The sequence below is a fragment of the Lolium perenne genome, unplaced genomic scaffold (assembly GCF_019359855.2).
Source record: "Lolium perenne isolate Kyuss_39 unplaced genomic scaffold, Kyuss_2.0 unplaced13, whole genome shotgun sequence".
Taxonomy (NCBI): domain Eukaryota; kingdom Viridiplantae; phylum Streptophyta; class Magnoliopsida; order Poales; family Poaceae; genus Lolium; species Lolium perenne.
This window is the reverse complement of record NW_027248971.1, coordinates 832,438-849,936: the sequence shown is the minus strand read 5'-3', so window position 1 is coordinate 849,936 and position 17,499 is coordinate 832,438. Positions and strand designations below refer to the sequence as shown.

The window sequence follows — 17,499 nt, the reverse complement described above, 5'->3', positions numbered from 1 at the left end:
ATAATGTTTTGAGAAAAGTCTCCAAAATATAAGATATATTGTGTTGGATAACCTGTATCAATATTTTTTTAGGGATTCTCATGTGGTTATATTTTGAAAACTTCTCTATTTTATCATGTCAATTCAAAACCTTACGTACTTTTCTCTCCATATTCGTTTCTTAATTTCCATGCCAAATACTATACACCATATATCAAGAACCGGAGGGAGTACTATTTGATTAGGATAAAACACACGAAATAACAAATAGGGTAGCACACCATCATATACAATCAAGGAAATAGTGAAATATTTGGGCCCCCCCTTGGCTCACGGTCCTGATAAATAATTTGTAAAACACTATTAAGCATATGTAGAAATCGATGGTAATCAAACATCAAATGTAACACAACTATCCAATTGGTGAAACACTATGTAAATCTTCATTAGTACAACATGTCTTTTACTACGGACTAACTGTATAGTCAACAAAATATACACTGCTTGCTCGAAAGACAGTTGGACTGAGACTTCTCCAATAGGATGATGTGTATGACGGAGAGAATGTCACCATCACTTCGCCCATGGTGGGTAAACTGTTGTAGAATGGCTTAAGCTGCATTGATTATTACCCTGGATCATGTTGTAGAATGGCTTAAGCTGCATTGATCATTACCCTGGATCATGTTGTAGAATGGCTTAAGCTGCATGGATCATTACCCTGGATCATGGTGGGTAAACTGTTGTAGAATGGCTTAAGCTGCATTGATTGTCCATGGCTTAAACTTGGTAAAAAAGGACGGGAGATCATATTGGCTAAGGGTAAAAGGTATCAGCCTTACCTTGTACATAAAGAACATTTGTGCTTTCTTGTTTGTAGCCTGAGAAAGTAAATCATGTTTATGCATTTTTTTAGTTTCAAGTCAGTTGTAGATATAGATGCTCACTGAAATCTTATTTTAGTTCAATAACAGATTTTTTTTACGTGTCAATAACAGATTTTAGTTCACAGGGTTTAGCAGAATATTTGGATTGGCTTGGGTTTCTGGTTTTGCTTTAGTTTTTTGTAAAAATAATTGGATAACAAAACCTGAGTGAAGAAACAACATGCTATTTAACTCGTGTGGCTAAACCGGTCATACATGTTATAATGCACAAAATAAGTATTACTTCCTGTTCCAAACTACAAATTTCAGGAATAATGTGTAACCCGGAACTACAAGTACGAGTACAGTACATGTCTTGTTAATTTGGATGCCACACTAATGACTTCGTCACTACTACAAAACTACTATGAAAATGAGCAACCCGAAGGTTCATGGAATCGAGTTTAATTGTCGAAACTGAATATATATGCTATAGGACTCCTGTGAAAATTGGTTGGTAGGTGTAAACTGGGTTGTGGTCTTGATGTACATCTACTACTCTGAATACTACCAAGCCTAGGTTGATCAAAAGTAGGAATGAATGAACATTACCTATTGAACCAAAAAATGGCACGTGAGTGCAACATTCAGTTGAGTCTATGTGGAAAAAATGGAGTGTAATCTTACCTGATTGAGGATGCGTAATTGCATTTGACAATAATTATGCTTCTATTGGCAGACCTAGAATTGTCATGAATTGCTGTCATCTTGAAGATGATGAGTGCCATCATAAAATACAACAAAGTGAGGCTTGCAGACTGAATATCCTCGAAACAAGAATAGGCATTTGCAGCTTGTAGCCTGCAAGGCCGTAACCTATCAGCAATGTGCCTACTTCTAACATCACCAAAATATTCTAGCTAGATATTGGTCCATGTTACTATAAATAAAAACTTCTACAATTATCCGAGGGGATGGAAAAAATTGGGGTTTAGAAGATATATTGTTCTAGAACTATTACAATGCAGTATGTAAAGATACTTAATTAGGTGAATATCAGAAACATACTCATTTTGAAAAGTTAGATGAATGTTCAGGAGCAATAGATGTAAACATACAACAACAAAAGAAACACAACTAAACAGTAGAAATGAAAGAGTAAGCATCCCAACACCATGGCTTCATTAGATCATTATAGGTCATCTGAAGGGATAGGATGGCATGCCTACCAAGAAAATTCAAGTATCATCTGATAACAAAAAAATACACTTAGCGGAAAGAGATCCAGTTATACAAGTGGAAAAGAAGGTCAAGGATAATTATTAAATCAGTTTCATCAAAGGATGATTGCAAGTCCTGTACAAACCAGAACTAAAAGTGTTCAACAATATATTTCCTCTGTTACAAAATATAAGACATTTTAGTGAGAAAAATAGCCTACTAAAACATATTATATTTTGATATGGAGGTAATATTATTTAACTCTAAATGACCATTGTCGACACTGGAAACTAAAACAAACATTAGAAACTCCATAGCATATAGCAGTGACTAAAGGGCATAACACTTTATAGACAACTATGATATGCACTTTAAATGAAGTTGCAATCACATGAACGGGTCAATACGTCACTGAAGTTTCATTACCAATGAAAAAAACCCGGAGGCGAACATTAATCTAACAGTTACCACTGAGCATACATGGAACTACACAAAAGGTTAAGCAGATGGCAAGAATGCTGAATGTATTGGTCAGTGAGACCAAACCCAAACAAACCTAAGTAACACACTAAGAACCGGAAAACCAAAACTGATCCCGGGTGCATATGCACCCTATATGTATAAAACATATTTTAAAAACGTAAAAAATTTAGGAAAAAAATTTAACATGTAGAGAGACATGTTCTATGTCTGCGCGTCAAGTTTCACATAAAACCGACAATTTTTGTATCCTGTGTAAAAAAGACAAACAATGCTTCGAGAAATAGACTATTTTAGCACCAAAAATTTATCTTTTTTGCACAGGGCACAAAACATATCGGTTTTTGCTGAAACAACTTTATAAGCATGTACCATGTCAAGGTATACGCGAGGCATTTTTATTTGTATTTTTTGACATTTGTAAATATATTTAATATGTATTTTAAATAAAGGGTGCATATGCACCCGGGTGCAGAAACACCATGATTTCTTGAATAAACACAAATTGTACCTTTCTCACTTAATATTGTCATGTTTCAAGTTTCAAGAGTAACACCACTACTCATTTTAAATTTGGCATGTGAACTAAACTAAGGAAGATATCATTAGAAATGCAAACCGTGTCTAGCATTGTTTGTTAAGATAATTTGGCTCATATTTCAACCCACACAGTTGTACTGCATTACATTTCGACTTAATTTATTCAGTGGCCCAAAATGGAGACCCCCTGCCTCGTTTCCAACATTTTTATTTATTATTAGAGTGATATCTGACTTACTTTGCGAGCCAAGCTTCAGCTTAAAACAATTAGTACTCTTTAATATGCAACTGTCATGAATATAATTGCAGCATTGACATATAGACAGAGCCAATAGCAAGCGAGTGCTTGTTCCTACCCCAAAAAGAGGAGCAACAAGATTAGTCTATTCTCAAAATTAGTTATCACTTGAAGAAAGAGTACCCAAATATCACGATTTTGGTTCTTAAAATGATTACTTTACCACACCAAACTAAAAACTTCCGTTATCCATAATACAACAACTAAACAGATATTTTTATCTTCAGAATAAGGTGACCTGCAGACAATAAACATCTAGTATAGAATAAAAACATAAAAGAAATGTAGTGTCTGTGTTCGCTGATCATACAAAATATTGGTTAGCGTTGTTTGCGTGAATTCATTATGGTGTAATGAGATATTGTTGTTGTGTAGCATCAGGCCATCAGCGTCCCGGAGCTAGCTCGGAGCTCTGCGCTTTCAGGTTTAGAAAGCCAGACATGATACAGAAGACCCATCACCTTTCAATTGTGAATATAGCTAGAGTATGAAAAATAGGAGAAACGCTTCTAATCCTTACAAACGTGAACTGAAGTTATACCAAAGCATTCTCCTTCTATAATAGATGTTGAATTGTATCCAGGGATGGTTTTACCATTGTGTATATAACCCCAATTCTAATTAAATCTGAATGAAGGAATCCATTGTCACCTATACAAATCACTTTCAACACTTTAAGGAATATATTTATCAAAACCATGGAACAAAGTAGTTTTTCCCCTCAGCAACAAAAGTACGAGCGTTCTTTTTCAAAAAAGTGAATCCTTGTTGATCCTTTATGGGATTAAATCAAAACATGGTCAAAGGATAAATAAGGAGGAAGAGAGGATCACCTCGTCTCAATGTCATGGAAAAGTGGCAGGTCGTGTTCTGTATGCAAAGCGCCACAATGACCAACCAGATCACCCAAACCTAAATCGATCATAAATCATGCATGCCTCAAGTAAAATACAAATATCAGCAATCACAACCTAGTAGGAAACAACCAAGCTAGCATATCAACATCATCACGCCAACTATCAAACAAGCACTCAGCTAGCGACCATGAGGAGAGCATTACTTGGGATTTGGGAAGGTACCTTGCTAGGCGTTGGCAAGGGGCGCAGCGCCGCCGACACATCGGAGCCCCCAAGCACTGCTCCTCTTTCTCATTGGTCGAATATAAGCGATGATTCTTGCTACTTACATCTCCAAAGGTCACCAGATAGTCTATTTTCTTCTCTTTAAATAGCACATACAACCATATTAGCTAGGATTTTTATCAAGCACCTTCTAAAGCACAGACAAAAACGGATTTGCACAAACAAAGATGAGATTTTCACCGCACAACTGAGACATGCAGAGAGAACCTTATGGTCTTTTTTGAAGAACAGGCTGTTGTGCCACTGCTCGGCGTCCTCCGTGGCAACAAAGAGGCAGAGTAGGCCACGAAGTCCAAGGGCGGAGCTCCACCAGCGGCTCCACCCGGCGACGGCACGACGACATGCGGCGGTGCGAGAGGTGGGCTATGCAGCTCCTACTGGACACCAGAAGCTCCTCTCGGCGACGGTTAGGCCACTCCGCTTGCTCGTGCTGGTTGAGGAGGCTGAGGCATGCGGCCAGCCCTTGCTCGACGCTCCTATCGGCCACCAGCAGGTCCTCTCGACGACGGTTAAGCCTTGTTATATAAATCGTGGATAAATGAAAGACATAATATATTAAGATATTCTAACCTAAAGCAATAGCAGCAGGTTCACTTGGAAATGTAAACAAAGACCCTAAGATAGGCATGAATTCCTACACGGTAGTGTCAACATCAGTTTTTTATACAGTTGCAACTTCACTGCAAAATGCAAGGCTTGTTGCTCCCACCTCTTATCCCGCGAGGCGCCACTGTACTTTTCTTTCATGGGTGCATTTTTTTATAATCCAATGATCTACATGACCAAAAAAAGCTTGAAAAGTTTAATATCTCTGCATCTTGTTTTTCCTGAGTAAGTTCAATTAGAATTGTCAATTATCTTGCACACCTTGCTGTAGCGTAATTCTGGCCAAATACAATACAAAGTAATGGCACTCAAGATGCACTTGAGATAGTAGAGAGGGAAACCCATGAATGGGGAACCCAAGGAGCAAGTCCCAACATGCAAGATCAAGATACAGAGAAATTCGAAATACCAACCTACCCAAGACATTCTTTTCAGCGAGATTCGTATTATTAAGACAATAGCCTGAACTATTAATAAAAGAGCATTAATAAGTGAAATCCATTGGAGACAAATCACTTGATGATACTTATACAGATACCTTCTAAACTCGAATATAAGAGCAAACTATTCCATCAAAGCTAATAAGAGAACCAACACTTGAAGCAACACTAAGGTACACACATAAACTGGCAAGTACATTCCATACATGCTATCCTTTATGCCCCTTTCCATTGACTATTTGGAACATTGTGTTCTCTATGAATGGTACACATGTATATAGGAACAGAAATTGCAATATGTATGGAAAGAAAGATGGAGATCATTACGTCGATAGGGGACATGCCATCCCTGAGGAACATGCTGGCTTTTTGACATGGGCAATGACATGAGGGTGAGTATCTCCATGCAGTCTGCATAATGCTTCCGGTTCTCACTCCCAGACCAGCAGCTGTTCGAAGGTGTTGGAGCTAACAATACCAGAAGTAAAAGTTATGTGTGGTGAACATACTGCAAAACAAATTCCTTGTAAAAGAAGGGAAATAGAGAAAATCAAGAAGCGAGATAAAAGGGGATGCCTCGCCTAGAGCTTATTTTAATAGGTCACGCTGAATTGAAGGGGTAAATGTATATTCACAAGTTTTGGCTTGATAACAATTTAAAGCCTGAAGTTATCACCAGATTTTGGCCAAATCAGGAGGTGGGCCGTAAGGGAGATGGGCTTGGAAGATTACACGTGGAAGATCTCTGAAGCGGCCTTACACGAAGAGTTTGGGCTAGATTGCCCGTGTATCTGTAACATAGTAGGTTACGTGTCGTTTTAGTTAGAGTTGGCCTCGTGCACGGTTGGGATTATTCCCACGTTAGAAAGTCCCCTGGACTATAAATATGTATCTAGGGTTTATGAAATAAACAACAACCAACGTTCAACCAACCAATCAATCTCGGCGCATCGCCAACTCCTTCGTCTCGAGGGTTTCTACCGGTAAGCAACATGCTGCCTAGGCAGCATAAGCTTTATGTTGTTCATGCGTTGCTCGTACTGAAGCCTTTTTGATGGCGAGCAACGTAGTTATCATAGATGTGTTAGGGTTAGCATTGTTCTTCATTTAAACATGCTATCGTAGTGCAACCCTTGCATATCTAGCCGCCCTTACACCTATCTTAGGTGTAGGGGCGGCACCCCGCTTGATCATTATTTAGTAGATCCGATCCGTTACGGTTGCTCCTTGTTCATCAAGGATTAGTTTAATATCTGCAATAGTTAGGCCTTACAAAGGGTTGGAGGATCCAGCGGCACGTAGGGTGTCGTTTGCTAGTCCTAGACAGGATGTTCCGGGGATCAACCTCGTGTTGGTTTTTAGGCCCTATCTAGGATCGGCTTACGATCACCGTGCGTGGCCGCGAGGCCCAATCGTGAGTAGGATGATCCGATTATGCGGTGAAAACCCTAAATCGTCGTAGATTGAATTAGCTTTATCTTGATCAAGCAGGACCACCATATATTCGTGCACCTCGTACGAATCATGGGTGGATCGGCTCCCTGAGCCGATTCACAGGATAACCTGAGAGCCGATCGAGGCTCGTATTTAATGTTTACGTGTATGCCATGCAGGAAACTAAGCGAGGCATCTCCATCACCTTCCTGACCAGGTATAGGTCAGGTGGCACGCCCTTGCATCAGCATCGGACGTGTGTACCAGAGGCTTTGCGGGCCGTCGCTCGGAGGGACCTCGGCCAGCCGCAGCCCTAGGTTGTTCCCGGCTCTACTGTGTTGCCCGTCGCTGCCCGCCGGTGGGTTTTGACAGCAACACATTCTGGCACGCCCGGTGGGACAAGCTTCGTCATCGACCACATCGCCATCTACATCTGAGATGGCGGACGGCACTCCAGTCACGTACGAGGATCTGACCGACGAGCTCAAGAAGAAGTATGACGAGATCAAAGTCATCCTCGAAGCCGACCTCATCGGCTCTTTCCACAGAACCCGTTCACATGGCATCAGGTGGAAGGGGTTCTCGCCTAATGGTGCACTCGATGGGATAGACCTCTCTGCCCCGTCGGAAGAACGCACCAGGTCCCTGCGGCAGGAGATCAACTACTTGGTGGCTCACTCGCTACACTGCCACTCTGAGAACCTGGTAAACACGTTGGAGCGTGTCGCTCTTCGCGTGATCCAGGAGATCATGAGGCACCAGTACTCGCCGTCAGGACCAGCTCTCGGGACGCATCAAGGAGAGTTGCCACTCCAGTCCCGTCCACCGCTGCCATTTGCGTTGGCAGCACCAGAAGTGCCGACTTCACCGGCATTCGTCGTCTACAAGATCGGTGGTGACCCTAGTGACTACCAGTTCTTGCATGAGGCGCCTAAGGAGATCCCTCACGGGTACACGTGCACGTATGTGCCAGATTGCGGTAACTGGGCGCTCACAAACCAGGCCACAACATCAGGGACTTCTGGGAAAACAGGAGGGACGTCAGCGACAGATCTTGAGAAGCAGACGTGGCTAACTAAGTACGCCACCCCGACGAACCTCCAGAGCTCAGCTCCTGCAGTTGGCTCAGAGCTGGAAAAGCAAGCATGGCTGGCTAAGTACGCCACCCCGGCGAATCTTCAGAGTTCAACTCCTGCAGCCAGCACAGCGGATCAGATCAGCACCATACTGAGAGACCAGTTCGGCATGGTGCCGAAAAGGAGGGCAATCGGCTATTCCAAGCCGTACCCCGACGAGTACGAGATGATCTCGCTACCACCTAAATATCGGCTCCCTGATTTCTCCAAATTCAGTGGATCAGATGGTTCCAGCTCCATCAAGCATGTGGGCCGATATTTGGCACAGCTAGGAACGGCCTCAGTGTCGGATTCTCTACGCGTGAGGTTCTTCTCACAGTCCCTCACGGGATCGGCTTTCGGGTGGTACACCTCGTTGCCACCAGACTCGATCCGGACTTGGAAGCAGTTGGAAGAACAGTTCCATATGCAGTACCACTCAGAGGCTTCCGAGTCTGGCCTTGCCGATCTAGCACAAATACGTCAGAAGCGTGGAGAAACTGTGACAGAATACATCCAGCGCTTCAGGAATCTTAGGAACCGATGTTATTCGGTTCGTGTGACTGAAAAGGAAGCAGTCGAGTTGGCAGTAGCGGGCCTTGCAACACCGCTCAAGGACATGGCCTCCCAAGCAGACTTCCCCTCACTGGCGCACATGGTTCAGAAACTGTCGGCATATGAACAGCGCCACCCGGACCTGTACCAGGACAAATTCAAGCGTGCAATCGTCCTGGTCGAGGCAGAAGAAGACGAAGTTTCTGCGGGAGATCAAGAGGTAGCAGTGGCTGAATGGACTCGGGGGGGAACCCCCGTGTCCTGCAAATGGGTAAAGCCACCAGGCCCGCCCAGGGGGTTTGATTTTGACGTGACCAAAACTGAGCAAATCTTCGACCTCCTGCTCAAGGAGAAGCAGTTGACGATTCCTGAAGGTCTCAAATTCCCCACGGTACAAGAGCTGAACGGAAAGCCATACTGCAAATGGCATAACTCGCTCTCCCATGCCACCAACGACTGCAGGGTGTGGCGTCAGCACATCCAAGCGGCGATAGAAAAGGGGCGTCTGATTTTCAACCAGTACGCCATGAAGGTCGACACCCAACCCTTCCCCGCCGTTAACATGGTGGAATGCACTTACCCTGAAGGTTGCCAGCCAGGGTCCTCGTTCAGCATCAACATGGTAGGACCTGGGCACCACTCTGGCAAAGATGGAGACGAGGGCAGCTGCTCTCGTAGCAAGGACACAGAGGAGGCCGCTCCACGCGATCGGCTCCGTCATGATGGCAAGCGCTACGTCACAGAGGGAGAAGTGAAGAACATAAGATATCAGCGACCCCTCTCTGATCACCTCCTCAACAAGTATGTGAGTCAGTATGACCAACGCCGACGATCCAGCGATGATGATGAAAGAGATCGTCTGGCTAGAGAAGCCAGAAGATATCGTCGGCATGATCGCGATGAGGAGGAGCACGAGCGCCGTGCCAAAGGAAAATCAAGGGAGCAAGATGACAACGACAGGCACTGGGACTGCCCCTTCTTCAGACACTGCTGGGATTCAGGAATGAGCCGATTGCCCACAATCGGCAATTGCCCAGAATGCAACCAGAAGAAGAAGGAGGCAGCCAACGTGTCTGTGTTCAGGCGCTTAGGGCCTCTCCCGCCACAAAGCAAACGCGCTGAGTCCCCTCGGTGGGAAGATCTCGAGGATTCAGAAGACGAGGGACAAGAAGAAGAAGACAGGTACCACCGGCCAAGGTGGTGCCCTGATGGACTCAGCCGTTCACAAAAGCGCAGGGTTCAGCGATTGCGCGGCCTGGAGGAAGCCGAAAGGTTATACTTGCATACGCTAAGGAAGGCACGACCTGATCTGGCTGTGAAAGTTCAGCGAACCCTGGACGAAGAGGGTCGTCCACGGAAAATGGAGTGGCGGCCCAAGCAAAGGAAAGCCGATGATGAAACATCGGCTGGCACAAACATGGTGTTCATCCTCCCTTCGGAGTTCAGTGCTCCAGGATTAGACGAGGCACCTGTGGCACAACTTGACTGCGGCCCACGGCCGGTTATCTTTGAGAAGCCACGAGAAAGGAGCTACAGACATCTGAAGGCCCTGTACTTGCGAGGTTATATCGATGGGAGGCCTGTAAATAAGATGCTGGTGGACACCGGAGCGGCAGTCAACATCATGCCGTACTCTATGCTACGTCGGCTGGGACGCTCTAGCTCAGATCTAATCAAGACCAACGTGACATTGAGCGATTTCAACGGCCAAGCGTCTGACGCACAAGGTGTTCTGAACGTGGATCTGACCGTAGGAAGGAAAACTATCCCTACAAACATTCTTCATCGTCGATAGCACGAGCACTTATGCTGTTCTGCTAGGAAGAGATTGGATCCACGCCAACTGCTGCATTCCCTCCACGATGCACCAATGCATAATACAGTGGGATGGAGATGAGGAAGAGGTCGTCCAGGCCGATGACTCAGCCAAAATTTCAACGGCTGGCATGAACGCATGGGAAGCAGCAGGCCAAGAACCCCTCTCAGATATCAATTTGGATGACTGCGAGCGCATCGACGTGACGAAGGGAAGGGTTAAGCTGGTTTTATCCACTGGCCTGACCATGTAGCTGAAGCAAAGCGATGAGCAAACGTGGCAAGGCTGATCCTTGTGATCGGCCCCAAAAATTATGAAGGGGCATTACAGAACCTTCAGTCAGTGCTTCAATCGATATGGAGGCCGATTCTAGCAATCGGCCAAAATTATCTTCACCACATGTTCTGCTTGTGTTCAACATCGATCTACTGGGCAGTGGCCACGTCGGCGGATGAAAGTCAGCACGAATCCTCGCGGAGCCGGCGTGCAAGTACAGTGCCTTGGCTAACCACAAAGCCGATATCTGCAGTCACCTGGCAGATTCGGCTCGGGGGGCATATAGTCAGAGGAACATGTGCAGATAAACATGTGTAAACATGTGCAGTGAAACATTATGGGCCGATTAGAAAAAATTCGGCCAGTAAAAAAAAAATTCTACCGGCTATGTGCTCAGGGCTCACATTGTCGCCAAGATGGTCAACCCTTTGCGTCAGTTAAGCTGTTGGTGTTTCATCTACAACATCGGCGCCCAGTGGAAGGAAACTGATCAATGGGGGCAAGTCTGGCTGATTCTTCATGGTGGCTATCTCGGATTACCAGATTACCTAAGGTCAGAGCCTTTTTGTTTGATTTGTGCATCCATGCCGGTATTCTCGCCTTGATTGAGGCTCGGGGGGCAGCTCGCCCTAAAATATCTTTGTTTTGGAGAGCCGATTTCGTTGGAATCGGCTGGTTCCATATTAATAACTTGGAAGCCAATGGTAACGTGTTTGGGCTGATTCATCACTATTCTCGCCTTGGGTGAGGCTTGGGGGGCAACTCGCCTGAAAGTTTCTTGGCTCTGGAGAGCAAATTTGGTTGGAATCGGCTGGCTCTACATCACAACTGTTCTGAAAAGGGGTGCTTTTGCTACAGAGGTATCAGCTTTAGCATCCAAGCTGATTCAGCGACAGTTCCAGGGCCCTTGTAAAGACACTTGCTCAAGACTAAACCCACGGCTTACTACGATCGGCAGTGCTATCATCATCGGTAAGACTGGCTAATTTGGAGGGATGACTGAATTGACCTGTCTCGCAGATTATCGTGAGAGACCGATGCGTTGCCATCAGTCATTGAACATTGATTGGGCTAACGGTCGACAAAGTCAGATGAGGGAAAATCGGCTGAATCAGCATACAGGACATCGGCAAAGTCAAAAGAAGTTTTCATTGATAATAAAATTTCTTACAAGGAGAAGCCGATTGTTCAACAAAAGGGAACGGATTACTACTGCCAACCCTATGCTAGTAAATCCCTACTCTAAGGACTGTTGCTGTCGTCGCTGTCGCTGAGGTAGCTGCCGCCATTGCTGCTATCGGCGAGTTCTTCGTTGCTGCTACTGTGACCTTCAGCAGAGGCCTCCTCCTCGTCATCATCATCGTCCTCGTCTGACCAAGCCCAGCCCCGGATACGCTTTGGTGGTGGTTCGTCGGAGGAGGTGTCGTCCTCCTGTTCCTTCTTCAGGTCGGAGGAGACGTCTTCTTCTTCGTCGTCCTCTTCTTCTTTGGTGACGGAGGTGAATTTGCCCCGGAAGGGAGGGTCGTCGTCATCGCTCTCCGCCTCCAGTGCTCCGTCAACCAGGTACCGGAGGTCATCTTCCCCGTCGGTTAGGGGCATGGCCCCATCTGACCAGACGAGGTCCTCACCCTCCGGCACAAAGTCGAAGTCCCACTCCTGCTTGTCCCAATGTTTGGGAGCCCGGCGGTTGTACGCCTCCATCTGGTCGTGCTCTGGAACCAACTCGCTTGAGGAAGAGGATTGGAGAGAGACGGAAGAGGAGGAAGAAGACGACATGGCTGAGGGAGAAGAGGGTTTTTTGGTGCCGATAGCTAGAACAGAGGAAGGGGATGAAGAGGGCTAATCGATCGGCACGGATAAATAATGAGAAATCTGGTGGAAATTTAATGCTATTGCAGTTTCCGAGGAGGTGATGCTAAAGCTATCGAATTTTGCAGAGAAACTGGAAAGACAGGGCATCATGATGAAGAATACTGCGACAGGTCTGCTCTGCCACGACATGACCCTTCGAAGGAAAAACAGAGTGGTTTTGAAATTATCATTGCCAAAACCAGGGGGGCATGTGTTATCACCAGATTTTGGCCAAATCAGGAGGTGGGCCGTAAGGGAGATGGGCTTGGAAGATTACACGTGGAAGATCTCTGAAGCGGCCTTACACGAAGAGTTTGGGCTAGATTGCCCGTGTATCTGTAACATAGTAGGTTACGTGTCGTTTTAGTTAGAGTTGGCCTCGTGCACGGTTGGGATTATTCCCACGTTAGAAAGTCCCCTGGACTATAAATATGTATCTAGGGTTTATGAAATAAACAACAACCAACGTTCAACCAACCAATCAATCTCGGCGCATCGCCAACTCCTTCATCTCGAGGGTTTCTACCGGTAAGCAACATGCTGCCTAGATCGCATCTTGCGATCTAGGCAGCATAAGCTTTATGTTGTTCATGCGTTGCTCGTACTGAAGCCTTTTTGATGGCGAGCAACGTAGTTATCATAGATGTGTTAGGGTTAGCATTGTTCTTCGTTTAAACATGCTGTCGTAGTGCAACCCTTGCATATCTAGCCGCCCTTACACCTATCTTAGGTGTAGGGGCGGCACCCCGCTTGATCATTATTTAGTAGATCCGATCCGTTACGGTTGCTCCTTGTTCATCAAGGATTAGTTTAATATCTGCAATAGTTAGGCCTTACAAAGGGTTGGAGGATCCAGCGGCACGTAGGGTGTCGTTTGCTAGTCCTAGACAGGATGTTCCGGGGATCAACCTCGTGTTGGTTTTTTAGGCCCTATCTAGGATCGGCTTACGATCACCGTGCGTGGCCGCGAGGCCCAATCGTGAGTAGGATGATCCGATTATGCGGTGAAAACCCTAAATCGTCGTAGATTGAATTAGCTTTATCTTGATCAAGCAGGACCACCATATATTCGTGCACCTCGTACGAATCATGGGTGGATCGGCTCCCTGAGCCGATTCACAGGATAACCTGAGAGCCGATCGAGGCTCGTATTTAATGTTTACGTGTATGCCATGCAGGAAACTAAGCGAGGCATCTCCATCACCTTCCTGACCAGGTATAGGTCAGGTGGCACGCCCTTGCATCAGCATCGGACGTGTGTACCAGAGGCTTTTCGGGCCGTCGCTCGGAGGGACCTCGGCTAGCCGCAGCCTTAGGTTGTTCCCGGCTCTACTGTGTTGCCCGTCGCTGCCCGCCAGTGGGTTTTGACAGCAACACATGCATCGCCAAATTCTTGATATTTCTGTAAATCTTCATCTTAAACTAATAAATTTTGCAAGAAATAGACCATATACGAGGACGTAAGAATAGTAAAAAGCAGAAATATGGTGGCATCAAAGATTAACCCATAAAAAAGAGATTCAATCGAATTTTCTTTGGTCTCGACCCAAAGAGAGTGAATTATTAGAAATGAGGTGCGTTACAAAAGTTTGTATGCTCATAATTAATCATCTTAGGCATAACCAGTAGGTAAATGGCAAGTTATTAGTGTGATAATACAAATCTAAGCATAGCTGAACTGAAGGAATATGTGAACAAAATATCAACAAACCTTCAAGCAGTTTGCAGATACACCAATGGATTGTTACATTCAGGCATATATTCACCACAGATTTCGCAGCTGATCAAAAATCTATTATTGTACAAAAAGGTCAAAATTAAATCCATGGATGCAGATCAATACTAATTATTCAAAAGTCAAATTGAGAACCAATTGGTTTTACATGGATGCACATCAAATGCGGTAATTATTCAGAAAAGGATGCATACAACCTAGCGTAGTCAACCAGGCTTCAGCTGGAGATGATCTCCATTACCAGACCCTAGCCAGCAAAGACAGTACCACCGAATTAAATCACAGTACTGATCCAGGCCATTTGAATCCAGATCCAAATGGTTCTGTAATGTGCAGTTCAGACATTCCATGAAATACAGCATGTGAAACATCCATAAATTCTTCTACTCACTCTCGAGCATAGTGGAAACCTAGCAAAGAGCTTCGCCATGTTTTCAACCATTTGTCAGGGAATGGTAATATATAATAACATAGTATTTCATATTTGTTCGTGGATATGCTTGACCATGGTAGAACCATGACACTGAAGGGACGTTCAACAAGCCGGACTCACGCAAGTTAGTCTGGTTAGCTCTGCAGGGCTTCTCCATGATATACGAAAACATTGTTTCAGAGACTTGAATCCATACTTCTTGAAATATTCTCGAAATCCATATACGCTATGTTCATAGTTGAACTGCACATAAGGAAACAGTATCACATCAGCTCAACCTGGAACCTAGTCTATAAAGGCATTAGACTGACATATAAATGAGTGATGTATTCTGCATGGAAACAGCGACACAAATGGCTCATGCACGAATATTTTGAAATAATTTCAGAACATTGCTTACAGGTAGAACTTTTGTGGAATACTTTGTGATGCCCTGATCCGCAATCTTTTCTGGACAAAACAACGATGAAGCAACAGATCTCTAGATAGGTGACTAGTTGCTCATCAACTTTCTGAGAAAAGAACAACCATAATCAAAATATTTTACACTACAGGAAACAAAATATCACCACAGGAAGACCCAACTCGCCGTTCGGCCCCGGAGAGAGAGCTCGAACCGGCGCCGTCGAAGCCCTCCTGCTGCCCAGAAAAAGATGGTTGGAGCCGATGTGCAGGGGCGAAGAGAAGGCGGGGATGGAGGATGACGGGAGATGCAGGGCACTGTCGGGGCATTTCTTCCTCTTCCATCAAGTGTCTCTTCTTCAGGACCCCTCCATCTCTTCTGCTGCTCCTCCTCCTCCTCCCGGTTCTCACCAGCAGGGCAAGGGAGCTAGCAGCCTCCTAGACGTGGTGATGGCAGAAGAGGGGATCGAGCTCGTGCTTATTGACAACATATTAGGTGGTCTCCGCTGTTTCTCCACCTTGGCATCCGCCTGCTCCTCCTCATCCTCCTACACCGCCTGCTCCTCCTCATCCTCCTACACCGCCTGCTCCTCCTCATCCTCCTACATCGCATGCTCTCCTCCTGCGGATCTGCCTGACAATCCCAGACGACGACCTGGAAAGACGAGGCACAAAGCCAAAAATCAAGAAGAGAATCTAAAAAAGTCAAATAACAACCAGATCTAAATAGAGCACTTTGTCTCCAAAAGCGCAGCCAAAAGGAGAAACAAGAAGAGGCCAAAAATTCGTGAGGAAAAGCATCGTCCGGGGAAGAAACAAAAGAATCAAAAAGCCCGTACTGTGCTCTGTTTCTAGAAACACGGCCAGGAAGAGAAACAAGAAAATACCATAAAGAAGTCCACGAACAAAGAGGTCGGGCGCTCGTTGCTGCCGGTGAAAAAGTGAGGAGCGGAGGAGCACCGGTAGACACCGCCGCCTCGCAGCTCGCTGGCCACCCCCGCCCTCGCCGCTAGCCACCCACCATAGCCTCAACGCCTTCTTCGCTGGTGCATCTCCCTCAGGGACCAGCCCGCGCCTCCAAGCAAGCGCCATGGGCAAACCCTAAGCGTCGGAAGGCTTTAGGAAGATGGGGGACGGAGGGATTGGGCCATTGGGGAGACCGGTGGGGTGGGGATTGGGTGGAGACTGGAGAGCGACGAAAACCCCAATCTACCCCGCCGAGAGAAGATATTTCCACGCGCCGAAGCGTCGCGCGACCAGCCCAAAAACCAACCCAGCAACTGAGGAGCGGACCCAGCCAGATGTGGGACCCGCGTGAAGTCGCAGGCGGGTAAAATAGGGCCGTTTCATGGCTTTGTCTAGTGAGGGAAATCCTCTCACGCACGCACGAGACCAACCAGTGTGGATGCGCTGCTGGCCTGAACGAACGGCTGAGATCCACCAAGTGACTCCATCTGGCAAGATCCAACGGCTCAGAATCTCAGATCGCTGTGAAGCCCCCTATGGGGGGCATCATTTATACCTTTAGATAAATGTGAGATCGAGGCCTCGAGGGCAAATGTGAGATCAAGGATACAAGATTCCTTAGTCACCACGAAAAAAACCCAAATATACTTGCCCTATAATCGTCCATTATCGATCGAACAAGCGAGTTTTGAACGACGGCCACAATGAGCCGCTGTTGTGACGCGCTCCCTACCGAGCAGGGGGCGATCCTGGTCATGCAAGAGTCCAGAGAGTCCACGGGAGAGACAGGAGACTCGATCCTACCGAGCAGGGGCGATCCTGGTCCAGCCCAAGCCCGCACACTGCATCGACGGCATGAGGTATGCCAAGCTGCGACTCGACGGCCCTCATCCTAAAACACAATGGAGATTAAAGACGTGCGCAGCAGCCGCTCGTGTGTGTAGCTAGGCGTCGTTGACGCCGGGGTGCAGCTCCTGGTCAGGCCCACAAACAACATGCTTTAGAGCATCTTCACTCATCTCCCCGAATAGGCTCCCGGGCTGGCTATTTTTCCATCCGGATGGCAAAAAATGGTCCAGCCGCACCCCCGGTTCCTCGTTTTTCCCCGGATTTTGGTCTTCATCCATCCGGCGAGCCCACGCCAACCCCGGCCTACCGGGGCGCGCTCGGGGAGTCCGGACGAAGCGAAAGCGCGCGAAACGCCGAGAAATCTCTCCCGCGCTTTCCCTTCGGCTTCGCCGCAGAGGTGGACCCGGCCAGTCAGCGGCACACACATCGTCTTCCACGCGCAGTAAAGGCTGCCGTCGATCAGCTCGTCGCGGACGCGTAGCTTCCACACGGCAT

General features: G+C 46.3%; 1 long non-coding RNA gene across 9 annotated transcripts; it reads right to left on the bottom strand.

Moving 5' to 3' along the window:
- Nucleotides 1-378: 378 nt before the first annotated feature.
- Nucleotides 379-15,301, bottom strand: LOC139834275 (uncharacterized). 9 transcript variants are annotated; one of them, XR_011750030.1, is made up of 9 exons: nt 15,188-15,301; nt 14,746-15,030; nt 14,552-14,601; nt 14,331-14,411; nt 4,734-6,040; nt 4,464-4,600; nt 4,218-4,355; nt 1,533-1,706; nt 379-739 (listed from the first exon to the last, which is right to left on the bottom strand). It is a non-coding gene; the product is annotated as an uncharacterized lncRNA (long non-coding RNA). The 9 variants fall into 9 exon arrangements; XR_011750025.1 differs by having other exon boundaries at nt 4,734-5,160; nt 5,236-6,040; nt 14,331-15,030; XR_011750026.1 differs by having other exon boundaries at nt 14,552-15,030.
- Between the last annotated feature and the right edge of the window lie 2,198 nt (nt 15,302-17,499).